At 41.6% G+C, this 12800-nt stretch overlaps 1 protein-coding gene across 3 annotated transcripts in view; it reads left to right on the top strand.

Annotated features, from left to right (window-relative positions):
* The window catches only part of PRICKLE2 (prickle planar cell polarity protein 2), a 187994-nt gene that overhangs the window by 71000 nt on the left and 104194 nt on the right, over positions 1–12800 (top strand). Inside the window, exon 1 of one of the 3 annotated variants that reach the window (XM_030570706.1) lies at positions 4850–5095. The exons of the other annotated variants lie outside the window; for them this stretch is intronic. The gene's annotated coding sequence lies outside the window, so the exon portion shown is untranslated. Of the gene's footprint in view, positions 1–4849; positions 5096–12800 lie in introns of those variants that run through there. 3 annotated transcript variants of the gene reach the window in all.

Below are 12800 nucleotides of genomic sequence, written 5' to 3' on the forward strand. Positions count from 1 at the left end.
CCCTAATTATTCTCCATTATGCATAGATAATTTTAATATAGTTGCACTTATCAACCCTGTCGTTATTGGAGTTGCGAGGACTGACCTGCTAATCAGAACAAAAAATTAATGGAAATTTGAAGTAGTTGAGGCAGTGGTCTCTGAAGAGCAACTTCAAAGGGTGATTGAAAAGTGAAGCAGTGTGTGTTGCCCTTACAGCTGTAGATAAAGTGACCCAATGTCAGTTACTGAATTGCTTGTGGCGAGAGGCAAGAAATAAAACTGGAGGAGTGTAAATAAGAGGTTAAGAGCCAGATCCTGGGAGGTGCTGGGCCCTCTCAAGTCCCCATTGAAAACAGGCCAGCAACATGTAGAAACCAGACTCCTTGGTTTAAAAAAAGAAGGAAGTGCGTACTTTGCAAGAGTATGGGGGTTCTTGGCACTTCAGCAAGACAGGCCAAATCAATTCCATTGTTACCATCCCCATAGACTTTAGGGGTCACATCCTCACGTGATGTGAATTGAAACATCACAGTTGAAGTGAAGTGACATTAAAGAATCCATTCACCTGTGGATCTGGCAGGTTATTGCTCAATAGCACTGTGAGTTTATGCAGACACTTCACAAAGCATTTCTCATTCATCTTTTCAGAGGTTTTCTTTAAAATGTCATAGATCCATTTTAACTGTAGAGATAAAATATCTTATCAGTACAGAGGACTCGCAGAGTCCGTAAACTTGCTTTTATGTTGGTGAGGCTAAAAGAAAGGACTGATTAGCTTGTCTTAAATATCAAAAATGTGGTTTGCATGTGTCTGAGTGCCTGTACACACATCTCAAAGAAAGAGATTTTTGAACATGTTGTTTTTGTATCATAGTTTAGCAAATTGCACTTACATAGTTCTGTCATGGGCACATTCAGAATGAATTTATAGATGGATGTTTGGAGTACTGGCTAGAAGATAAATAGTTTTATAAAATAGGAATAAATTGCTTATATGTGCAAAATTAAAATGGTTCAATGAACACATTTTCTTTGCACTAGTAAATGGAAAATGAAATATCATTTAATCCAGTCCATATGTGTAGCTGAGGATCTTAAAAAGGATGTTTATTGGTTTTCCAGCTAATCCAATATTGGTGGGGAAGAACTGTATAGACAATGTGAAAATGATTTATAGAGCAGTAAAAGAGCTTGGATAGGAAAGTATTCATAATCTGATACATTCTAGTTTCTGAGTTCTGCTGCCTCCTGGAGAGAAATCGCATCCCACAGCCTTCAGGATAACAAATTGATATTGTCATGAGTTTGAGCATCTCTGGACAAAAAATAACTTAGTTAATTTTGAGCTAAAGTTGCTCTAACCCATTTCCTCACAGCAACGCAAACATTGAAGAGGAAGAAAACCCTCAAGTAAGGCAACTTTCCCACCCGACCCAATACCGAGCTCCAAGAGAGAGCTGCTGTTCATGAGATTCAGCCACGCCAATGTACTTGTGCTCTCTTGGAAACACTTTGGGCCAAATTTGTAGCTGTGGTGGATGCTGCGGTGGAATTAGTTGTGGCTCCCTGATTCTGGTTTTACACCAGCCACGGCATAGAGAGAGTAGCATTGGTGTTGCTCCAAACACCAGCCAAAAGTAGCCAGACCGCAAGAGGGCCGTGGCCATGCTCCCTCCCTCCCGCCATGTCTTCTATAATGGGGGACGGAGGAGGGGGCAGAGCTGGCTGTGCCAGCAGAATCCTCAGTTGTGTAGATTTGGTGGCTTTCCTGCCACGTCCGGTGCTGCAAAGGGGCTGGACTGCAGAAAAGCATCTGGCATTTTTGGTGCAGCACTGCAATGCCCCACCTTTGCTCTGGGATACCTTAGGAGAAGCGCGAACAAACAGAAGTCCATGCTGTAGTAACACTGTGACTTGGGGGGAAACCCCACCCAGCTCAGCTGCACAATACACACGGCTAAAGAAAAATCATGCATAAATATTCGTGACATCATCTAGTAAAATCCGCTCCTGTGGATATTCCTAATGTGGTTTTAATGAAATAGGAAGTTGCCAGGCTGGAGTTTTAAGTTGCTGGGTTGCAGTGCGGAGGGGTGGGGGTGGGGATTGTTTGTTTTTTTTTATCCCTGCTGAGCCTGGACTGTGGTTGCTGACTCGGGTGATGTTGCTGGCACATGGAGTGTATCTGGGTAACAGAGGGGCTGGAGAGGAAGGACTGTGCTACCCGGTGTCTGAAGGAGATCATGCCATGTAAGCAAACTGAGCCAAATACCTGGACCTGAATCAGATCCTCTTGGGCCTTAGCATGCTGCTATGGGCCAGCTGAAAGGCTATGGGGGACAAGCTGAATAGCTTCTTGGAGCGGAGGAGTACAACTGAAGAGCAGCTTACAAAACAAGTGGAACAGAATCAGAAGCTGGCAGCTTCTCCCCTAGGCTTCAGGTGGTAGACTTTTGTTCTGGGGCTTGGTAAATGGATACAAAACCGTTCTCTTCCGTTTGGTTGCAGCTCAGGTCGATAGTGCTTGAAAGACATTCCCATCCAGTGGAGGGCCAGCTGCTTCTGTTGGTGGGCAGAGAGGTTTCCGCTTTTGGAGGCGGGAAATGCCTCTTGTAAATAGTGCCTTTCTTGCTGGGAGCCTCAGCAAAGAAGCCCAGGACAGAACATGCAAGGAGACCTAACTCCTTCCTTTTGCACTCTGTCCTCCCTCCATCTAGAGAGACCACAGCAGTGTGTGGAGGGCTGGCCTGCAGTTCTCTTGATTCTGCGGATACGCCTGAAGACGTCAGTTTCCATTGCTGTCATGTTATGATGAGCGCTAGAATTCACGCAATTAAAACAACAGCTGCAGTAAAGCCCAGTCGTGTGGTATAACTGAGGGCTGGGTAAAAACTTATTTGGGGATTTTATCGGATGCAAGTTGCCTCTTACTGGTTGCTCTGAGTAGACTCCTGAATGAGCAGGATAACCTCCAAACTCCTCCTTAGAACCTATTTAGTCTGTGAAGCCTTCCAATGTATGGTGATTGGCGGTGTCTGAATGTGTTCTTGTACTTTAACTAGTATCTTATGTATCATACATACGTTGTAAACTCCTTGGTAAAGAGACATTTGATTATAAAGTACCAAGCACACTCATTAGCCTTCTGTAGTAATAATAGCCTGCCCCAAATTCTGATGTTTTTTCTATGTCTGAAGTTGCTAGACTATTTTCTACACACTTAATTTTGGTGAGAGCTAGCTGCAGGAAAACGAGGTGCTTCCAACAATCAGAAAGAGCGAGTTTCTGAAAGCCTGCTTGCTGAGATAATCATGATTATTCTTTCAAGCATTCTTTTGATCTTCCAGCCCTTGATTTTTCTTCAGCATCTCAAAAATGAATGGAAGTGAAATTTGCTTTCCTACTCTCGCTCCTCTTGAAGTGATCTCACTGAAGTTTTAAAGACATACCTTTTTTCTTGCCTGTGTTTTGGTTATTCTGGAACTTTTGTTTGGAGTTCCTTTTCTAAATTTAAAGTGTATATTTTGCATCTGCAAGGTAATACTTTAAAATGCAAAACAGTCCATTAAAGTTTAAACTGGGAATACCATAGCTAAATGATTTTTCTAGCCTCACTCCTTTGCTCGCATGTAGTCTTCATTGGCTTTATCCACATGCCTGTGCCAAGCTGCAAAAACTACTTTAAGGTTGGTTTCTGCAGTCCATACATAATTCAATGTTCTTGAGTATACACTATAGGGCTGTGGTTTTCAACCTTGCTTCATTTGTGAATCCCTAAAAAAATGTCGAAAGCAGGTGTGGACCCTGTGGACAGTTGGAGATGCAACTTGTGGTCCGCAAACCCCTACCATAGAAGTCTTAAACTCAAAACCAACTCAACAGAATTCAACTATAAATGTTGCATGTACTTGGCCCGGCGTTTGATGCAGCATGAGAAAGGGCGCTAAACTGTGGGCTTCTATGGTAACAACAACACTTCCAGGTTTTGAGCTGTAGGTGGGGATATTCGCATACTTCCGATTGGTCAGAAAAATAGAAATGCCTTTTCTGAGTTCCGAAACGTTTATTTTCATAGTCACCTTTCGTGTATCCCTTAAACATAGTCTGCGGCCCCCCCAGGGGTCTGCGGGTCACAGGTTGAAAACTACAACATAACTACAACATAACTTCAGATTTATTCCAAATGTATCTAAACTTTTTGACTAAATTTTGCAGGTACAATATGTCAGCAGAATCTCTCCAGGTTTACACAACTGTACAAGATCAAAATTTATCACGTGAGCATGAAAGGCCTGTATCTTCTTTCATGCCGACCTGTTTGAGAATGAACAGAAAGTTTCTAGGTCCTTGTGCCTCCTGCAGGAAATGGCACATGTTGTAGCTCTGCAGTTTATAATTTTATGAGTAGCCCCTCGTTTAGTCTGTTTCAAAAGTTAGTACCATGAGCAAGCATGTAGATCTGTATGCAGTGAAAAGAACTGAGCCTCTTTTACAGCTGGGTTCTATTGAAAAGAACACACGTGAACAGTATTCGGGTTATTTGCCAGGCGTCTTTTATGGCATGATAGTTAACTGTGAGAGTCATTTTTACTTTTAGAACTACATGCTGCTTATAAACCTTTTTCTACTGACGTACAGCCATGAGCTGTGGTAGTTAAAGTAACTTTTCCTTTAGCTCTGTTAGTTAAAGCTGTAAGGGATGCTGGCTCCTGAGATCGGAATTTGGTTAGAGGGACAGGGTTGGGTTATGCCTTCTGATTTTCTCCAATAAGCTAAAACTTCGGTGGGCGTCACTGGAAACAGCCTGAGTGCTTTAACTCCCCAAATGACCTAACTGACTCACAGCTACAAACAGCCTTCTTGAACAGCAAAGCCACTCCAAATGGCAGTGTTTTAGTCAGGCTGTGTGAGAATGCTTCTCCACCTCTCGCTGAGTACCCCAGAGGGCCTCAGTAAGCATTTTGCTCTTTGCTTCAGCCACCACACTTTTCTCATTAGGAAGACATTGAAGAGACGTCTCTCTTTTTTTCTCTCCATCTTTCTCTCTTTCCTTTCTCCTTCCCACTGAGGCAGTGGTTTTTGTGCACGCGAAATAAATGCCTGTTTAGTCGGGGTAAGTAATCGTGTTCAGTTTGTAACATAGGAAAGCATAAACCATTTAATCTGAGACTAATATTTACACTTGGAAAGTTGTTTTCAGTTGTAATATTCTGTATCCAGCTGTAATCTCAGGGTTGCTTTTGCAATTAGGCAGAAAAACTGATCTAACTAGTTCAAATGTTGTAGACAATTTTGGTCTCATTTAATTACTGCTGCTAAATTACAGTCCAGACCTGATTTACTAATATAGACTATTAATATATATACTTCAAGTGGGGTTTGGTTTGGTTTGGGTTTTTTTTTACCTTGGCAAGTTGTAAAACTGAGAGAACCGTGGCTTTGCACAGCTTCTCTTACCAACTTCCAGACCACTTGTAGTTTTTTAGTGCATTAAGAGTCTAAAATGTAAAACACTGTGAGACTCTGAAGCTTATCTTTAGCTCTTAGTTTCAAAATGTAGGGTATGTCATCTCAGCTGCTGTGGGGATTTGTGTGGAATGACAAAATGCAAATCTTGAACCTTTTGACAGCTGTGTTTAATACAGGCTAAAATGTTATTTTTAACTCTTGGATGTTGAATTTTTATATTAAAAATATTAGCATGAATTCTAAATGGAATGTAGACTTTCTCTGATGCAAAGTAAAGCACTTTTTTTTGTTTCAAGTAAAACAAAGATTTTTAAGTATCTAATGAAACATACTTAACTTAATGGGTTTTGAATACTTTTGCAATTAAGCAACTGGCAAGTCACATTTCACACGTTCACTGGTTAGTCATAAAAGACACATTTGGGTGAAAAAAGATACTTCTTACAAATACAAACTAGCACATTGTCTACAGAATGCTGGTCTGCATGAAGTTACTTTGGCTATTTGCTGCTATAGATATGTTTAACATCCTCCTCTATTTGCATTCATTTAGCCAGTTTAAATCACTTGTAGGCTTTGGGATTCCTGCTTTCTTCAAGCAGATGTGTTGATCTGCGCAACTGGTGGAGTAATTGGAGAGGCAGACATAGTGATCTGTGTATACAGACAGAGCAAATATCCACTTGGGAAGGAGTGGATTAGGACAATTCTTAAAATAATCAGTTGCAAAAACTTGAGAACATAGTGCTAGGCAACTGAAGGTGTCAAGTGAGCTGGAGCAGTGAAAACCTTGTATGTTTCTAATTCTGTTCATATTACAAACTGCCTCTTAGCGGGGATAAAAAAAAACAAAAATGATCCAATATTATGTATCTATGGAGTCAGTGCATAGCCTGTACCCACAGAACTGCACATAATCCGGATCATAGGAGCAGTTGGCTGACGTAAAAAAAGTAAAAGAGAGATGCTATGGCCAGGCTTACTTGACTTTATTTCTGTTGAGAGAAAGGGAAATAAAATATTTTTGCATGGACAAATAGTTGATCCATCCTGGAGCAGAAGACTATTCTGGTTCTTAAGGCAAATTTCTCTGAAAGTGTGAATCATTTACTTTGGATTTTTGTGGTGGAGGCTTGGAGATGATTAAATGTTCTGTCTGCAGGAAATTACCAGGGGATTTGAGTATTTTCCTGAATCAGCCTCAGATGGGACACAGCTTTTGGTGTAATACAAGAAAGTACTGTTCCAGGGCAGTCTTTCTGTGCTTCTCTGCCTATTGACAGAGCAGGCCTCCCTGAGTCCTTCAAAGCTCTGGTTAAGCAAGAGTATTTTTCTTACATTGCCATTTAAGTAATCACAGCAACATGCTGATTTCTCTAATGATCTTGATTAAGTTATCACTTATTTCCTTAATTAGCTGCTTGATCTTCTTATACCTTCAGTGAGTTCATGTTATTTGCTCTTCCAGTGATTAGAATCTGTATGAATTTTTGCAAAGGTGACGCTGGAGCTTCAATTAAAGGGCTGTAACACTACTAAACCAACACATAGCAGTTCCGTTTGACTGTTTATGGCATTGCAGAGTTGGGGAGTGAGACATAAGGACAGCATTGTTAAAGCTGCCTGGGCTACCAGTGAGCGCATCATTTATGAACAGACAAGAAGTAAAGATGTCAGAGGGAACAGGAAACTGAAAATACCGTCTTGTGTAACAGCACTGAGGCAAAGCAAAATGGCATCTCTTTGGCACCTTTATCTTTTGTCAGTGATAATTCAGAACTGCGGAGGATCCCAGTCCACGAGAGAGTATGGCTTTAGCATACAGCTCTCCAGAGAAGATGCGGATGTGCTTAAAATATTTCTGTAAGAGTTCTGCCGATTTGAACTAGGTCAGAGGGCACAGCGCTGGTGGAAGGCTACCTAAATATGCACCCAGACATTTCAAATTCTGGATTGGGGGGAGGGGCAAACAGCTACCCAGCATTGTTTGATGTGTCACTGAAAAACACATCAGTCATTTGTATCTGTTGGTGGCAGTTGCTCTCAAACAGAGCAAGGATTTAACAGAATTAAAAAGTGTGTTTTAGAAATGGGCATGTTAAATACATTAATTACATACAATAATTGGAGGTGAGTTGCTGTCTCAAACCCAACCAGGGAAAATATTTTAAAACAGTTTGCAGTACAACTAGACTAGCTGTGTTGTTTGGCCACAGGGCCACAAGAGGGATGTGTGTAGATATGCACCATATGTGGGACAGCTTGGGGAGGGAGTTGTGTCCTGGGACCTTCCTACATTCTCCAGCATGCAGGAGAAATGTGCTGTCTACATTATTCTTTGGGAAGGTGCGTCCTTCTCTTCCCAGTGAGCTGGGCCAGCTCTGTGTCTTGTAGGGGCAATCTGTAGGTTGCGAGGATGGAGTATTTACTGGGCCTTACACAAGATGCATGGGAGAGAGAGGGGAAAGTTTTTCCCACTCATATTCACTCTGCCCCCGTGCAAAGGCCAGGGACAATGCAGCCCGAAATGTAGGGTACAGATCTTTGCATTGTGTATCTGGGAAGGTGTTGGAGGCTGAGGTGGGAGGGGCGCTGCATTCAGCTTGCGCTAACAACTGTGTTTGGATGGTCACTGTTGGCAAGGGGACAAGTGCATGGGTGGAATGAAGTCATGCATTACTATCACACCGTCCAGTACTTCAGGAGTTCCAGGGAGTTATCAGAGCTCCTGGGCCAATTCATTAACAGTCTCTTTGGAAATTATACACAGTGTTTAATCTTCCAATACCTTTCGGGTCCTTTGCTCTGTGGAAGTGCACCCAGCCGAGTCACAGAGCACACACTTTCCAGATAATGAAACACCTTTTCTCCTCCAATTACGAGCACAGCTCTCTATCTTTCCTATGCAGTGCTAGCAGGCACACACACACACACACGCCTAGTGGCTTTTGTAGGAAATCGCAAGTTACCATCAAATTAGCACATTCAGCTGATGGGAAAAACGTTTGATACCATCCCGAGGGAAGCCCACTGAAGATGCACTATGTCTGTAGTAATGAATACACCACAGTAGCTATTGGTGTTACTTAGTGTAGGGTCAGTTTTGTTTGTGTTCATCCAGCGGGGGAGGGGAGGGGACAGCATACTCTGACACACAAATTTCAGTTAGCTATCAATATTGAACCATCTCCTTGTTTTAAAAATAGCATCATAGCTGGGGGCCAGTCTGTCACTAAGAAGCACCAGTCAGTAATGGAGCCCCATTGTAATAGGCACTGTCCATACGCATGCCCCAAAGAGATTACAGTTTAAATAGACAAGGGAAGGATTATTATCCCCATTTTATAGATGGGGAACTGAAGCACACGGAGAGTAAGTGGCTCTCTGAGGAAAACTGTGGCAGAGACAGGAACTGAACACAGATTTCCTGGGGCCCAGCCCAGGGCTTTTAACCACAAGATCATCCTTGCTCTCCTTGTCATCAAGCAAACCAGCATATTTCATAGAGGTATCTGGGAAATTTCTTGCAATATAACATCATATACCCCTCTAAGGTTGCAAGGATTTTCTGTTTCAAAATATTGACATTTTGGCTACCAAGGGCTTGACTGACATGCGAGGCCTTTTAACATGAAATCAGAAGTGGTTATTAGATCAGTGATTCTCAGCCAGGGGTACATGTACCCCGAGGGGCTACGCAGCAGTCTTCCAGGGGGTATTGAACTCATCTTGATATTTGCCTAGTTTTACAACAGACCACATAAAAAGCATTAGCGGAATCAGTACAAAGTAAAATTTCATACAGACAGTGACTTGTTTCTATTTTTCTATATACTATACGCTGAAATGCAAGTATAATCTTTATATTTCAGCTGATGTATTTTATAATTATATGGTAAAAATGAGAAAGTCAGCAATTTTTCAGGAATAGTGTGCTGTGGCATTTTTTGTATTTTTATGTCTGATTTTGTAAGCAAGTCGTTTTTAAGTGAGGTGAAATTTGGGGGTAAGCAAGACAAATCAGCCTCCTGAAAGGGGGACAGTAGTCCGGAAAGGCTGAGAGTCCCTGTGGGAGATCACTTGGCTTGGGTTATTTTATACAGGATATTCTCCAGTTCTTTGGCATTCTATTTTACCCATGCCATGCAATGCGCCTTCCATTACTAGACTTGGAGAATGTTCAACTGTCTGATACAGTGGTCCCCAAACAGATGTCCCTGAATCTCCACTGGTCTGCAGAGCATTTGCTGGTTATCTTACGAGAGCAGCTGTTGCCGTGGTGGTGGCTGTCTTCACATTAAGAGAAATTAGGCAAGTATATAATATGTTTTTAACCTAACTTGACCATGTAAGCAATTATGGCTGCCCAAGGGATGTTATCTGATTACCTTTGGTAGGACAAATGTCCGTGAGGATACATCAAGAGATGGTCCACTCTGTACATGTTTGAGAATCCCTCTAGGTTAACCTTTACTCAGTATGAGCTTATGCATTCTTCTTCTGTGCCTGGAGCACTGAACTATGCTAGAACACTCATTTAGGAATCAAAGTCTCTTAGTCCAAGCTGTAGGGGCTCATGTTCTTAGCTCTGAAGATCCCTGATGATGTGCAAGATGACAGTTCACAGTCTTGACATTAAGCCTAATTTTTTCTGCTCTTAGTTTCATCCTGTTACTTCTAAATAGCCCCTTAATACTTCCTCTCCATCCTTGTTAAGTTATGCAGGACTTGCTGAAATGTACCATGTAGAGTGAGGCTGATTGCACATTTAAAATGCAAGTCAGAAGAGACACAAATTGGGACTGTCCCAACTAAAACAAAACTGAAGGGTTACTTTGTGACCTTCAGATAAATCTTAACATGTGTGCCAAAAAAGTGATATATTCTGTGGATTATCAAGAGTTGTACAATATGCAGGATTTACTCTGTGCTTTTTTATTTTATTTTTAGCAATGACTAAATTTTAAATATATCACATTCTTCTCTTTCTTAAGGAACTTTTCACTGGAAACATGGTAGGTCAGATTCTCTGGTGCAGTACTCCAATTTCAACCTGGTATAATACCCCCAAAATCAGTGGGGTTACACTGGCGTAACACTGGAGTAATGCAGTGGGAAATCAGACCCAGTACCTCTATGCTGGAGTCAGAGTGCTCCAGCTGGAGAACTCACCTGTGGCTGTCCTAGAAATCCCATGTGTCAGATCCAGCAGTCAATAAAGTTGGTCTCACGAGTTATAGAATACTATATTTTAGTGTTGCCAACTCTCATGATTTTATCACTAGCCTTTAAATATTTGATGTTCCTCTTAAAGCCACAGGTCCTGGAATCAAGTGACCATGTGAGAATCTCAGCTTTCCTTTTTTTTTAAACTAAGCTTCCTGCCCTAATGATTGCAGAGAAATATTTGACAGCATGAACTGTAAAGGCTCAATATCTTGAAGGCAAATAAAAAGAACCTATTATTATTATTGATTAATCTCATGATTTTATGCCAATCTCATGATTTTGAGATCCTGATTCATGATTTTTGCATGCTCAGGGTTGGCAATACTGCATCTGAAGAATATTTTGTCTCTCTCTTGCACCCATCTCTTACCATTATTGTATGTATACATGTCGTTTCAATGGGAGAAAATTATGTTGGAGAAAGGGACAATGAACACCGTTAAAAAATCAACATTTCCCCACAGTTAGCATGCAGCAGCCTCTGAAATTATCTCCATTTTTTTATGCTTCTAGCTCAGATATCAGTGTGGAGACTCTGAGTTAATGCTGACAGCTTGACTGGAAGTATTGTAGTCTAGGTGTAAGATGTCAGGTTGGATTCTCCCATAGTGGGTTGGTGCAATAGAGGTGGTCTGGGTGGGTAAGTGTAGCTGTGGTTGTGGAATGTTGTTCTTATTGTTTACATTTTAGAGGCAGATTACCCTATATGAGATGGAGGCTCAGTTCTGCCATCCCTTAGACCCATGCAGTTCACTGAGGTTAATGGAATTGCACAGGTGTAAACGAAGCCAGAATTGAATAGAAAGAAAGGATGGGTCTGTGGTTAAGACACTGGGCTGAGCCTCAGGAGTTCTGGATTCAGTTCCTGGCTCTGCCACAGATCTCTTGGTAACCTTGGGCAACTCACTTGACCTTTCTGCCTTTCAATTGCCCACCTTTGAATTGGGATTAACAACGCTGCCTTTCATATAGCCGCTGTGTGTCTATTTAAAATGTAAGCTCTTTCGGGGAGGGACTGTCTCTTGCTATGAGTATGCACTGCGGCTAGCACAATGAGGCCAGATCTTGGTTGAGAGCTGCCAGAATATAAATAAATGAATAATGATAATATTTTGGCCCCAAGGCTTATCTATAAACTCCTATTGCTGGCTTGTCTCTTCAGCCTTTCTGCACAAACTGTGGATGTAAGGTGGAGAGAGATAATTGCTATTTGAATTCTGTTACTTGACCGGACACTTTTCTCCTCCTGCTTTGGACTATGGACTGATGTTTCCAATATTTCATTATATGTCCATATTTCCAGCTCGTACTGCACTGTGAAGAAGAAAGGTAGACTTTGGTAATGAGGCTGCTGCTTAATCCCATCAGGACTGAATGGGAAGTATTCATTAAATATTTATTGGCAATGGACAGCAAAGCTCTCCGGAGAATTCAAACCTATGTCATGCAGTGAAATAGCTGGAAAGAGTTTTAGTCCAGAAAGCTTATGAATTCTTACATTGTTATACTAATATAGTCCTTGTACCTTAATCGTACTTTGGATTAACAACAATGGCAGTATGTCAGAAGTGTAAATTACCATTATGGGGATCAAGTATCAGAGAGGTAGCCGTGTTAGTCTGGATCTGTAAAAGCAGCAAAGAGTCCTGTGGCACCTTATAGAGTAGCAAATGTATCAGAGCATAAGCTTTCGTGGGATCCGACGAAGTAGGTATTCACCCACGAAAGCTCATACTCCGATATGTTTGCTAGTCTATAAGGTGCCACAGGACTCTTTGTCGCATTATGGGGATGTTTATGATAAATATTTTGGGCCTGATTTTCTGACTGGCACCAACTTGGCTTCAGATTTTTCAGGCACAATTAGTAGCACTTGGACATCACACTTCCTGATTCATGGGCAGGACAGGTAGTTAGGCAGATAGGCCTAAATTTGCAAGTGACTAGTGATTTTGGGGTACTTCTGTTTCAGAATGCTCAATTTGGAGACATGTTAAAGGGGCCGGATTTTTCAGAGTTTGAGTTTTCAGTGATTCTGAAAACCACCTTGTTGATTCAAGGCCAATGACCACAATCCATTGTAGGTGCAAAATTATGGACAGTATTCTTTTGGAGCACTA

The sequence above is a fragment of the Gopherus evgoodei genome, chromosome 7 (assembly GCF_007399415.2).
Source record: "Gopherus evgoodei ecotype Sinaloan lineage chromosome 7, rGopEvg1_v1.p, whole genome shotgun sequence".
NCBI classification, from domain to species: domain Eukaryota; kingdom Metazoa; phylum Chordata; order Testudines; family Testudinidae; genus Gopherus; species Gopherus evgoodei.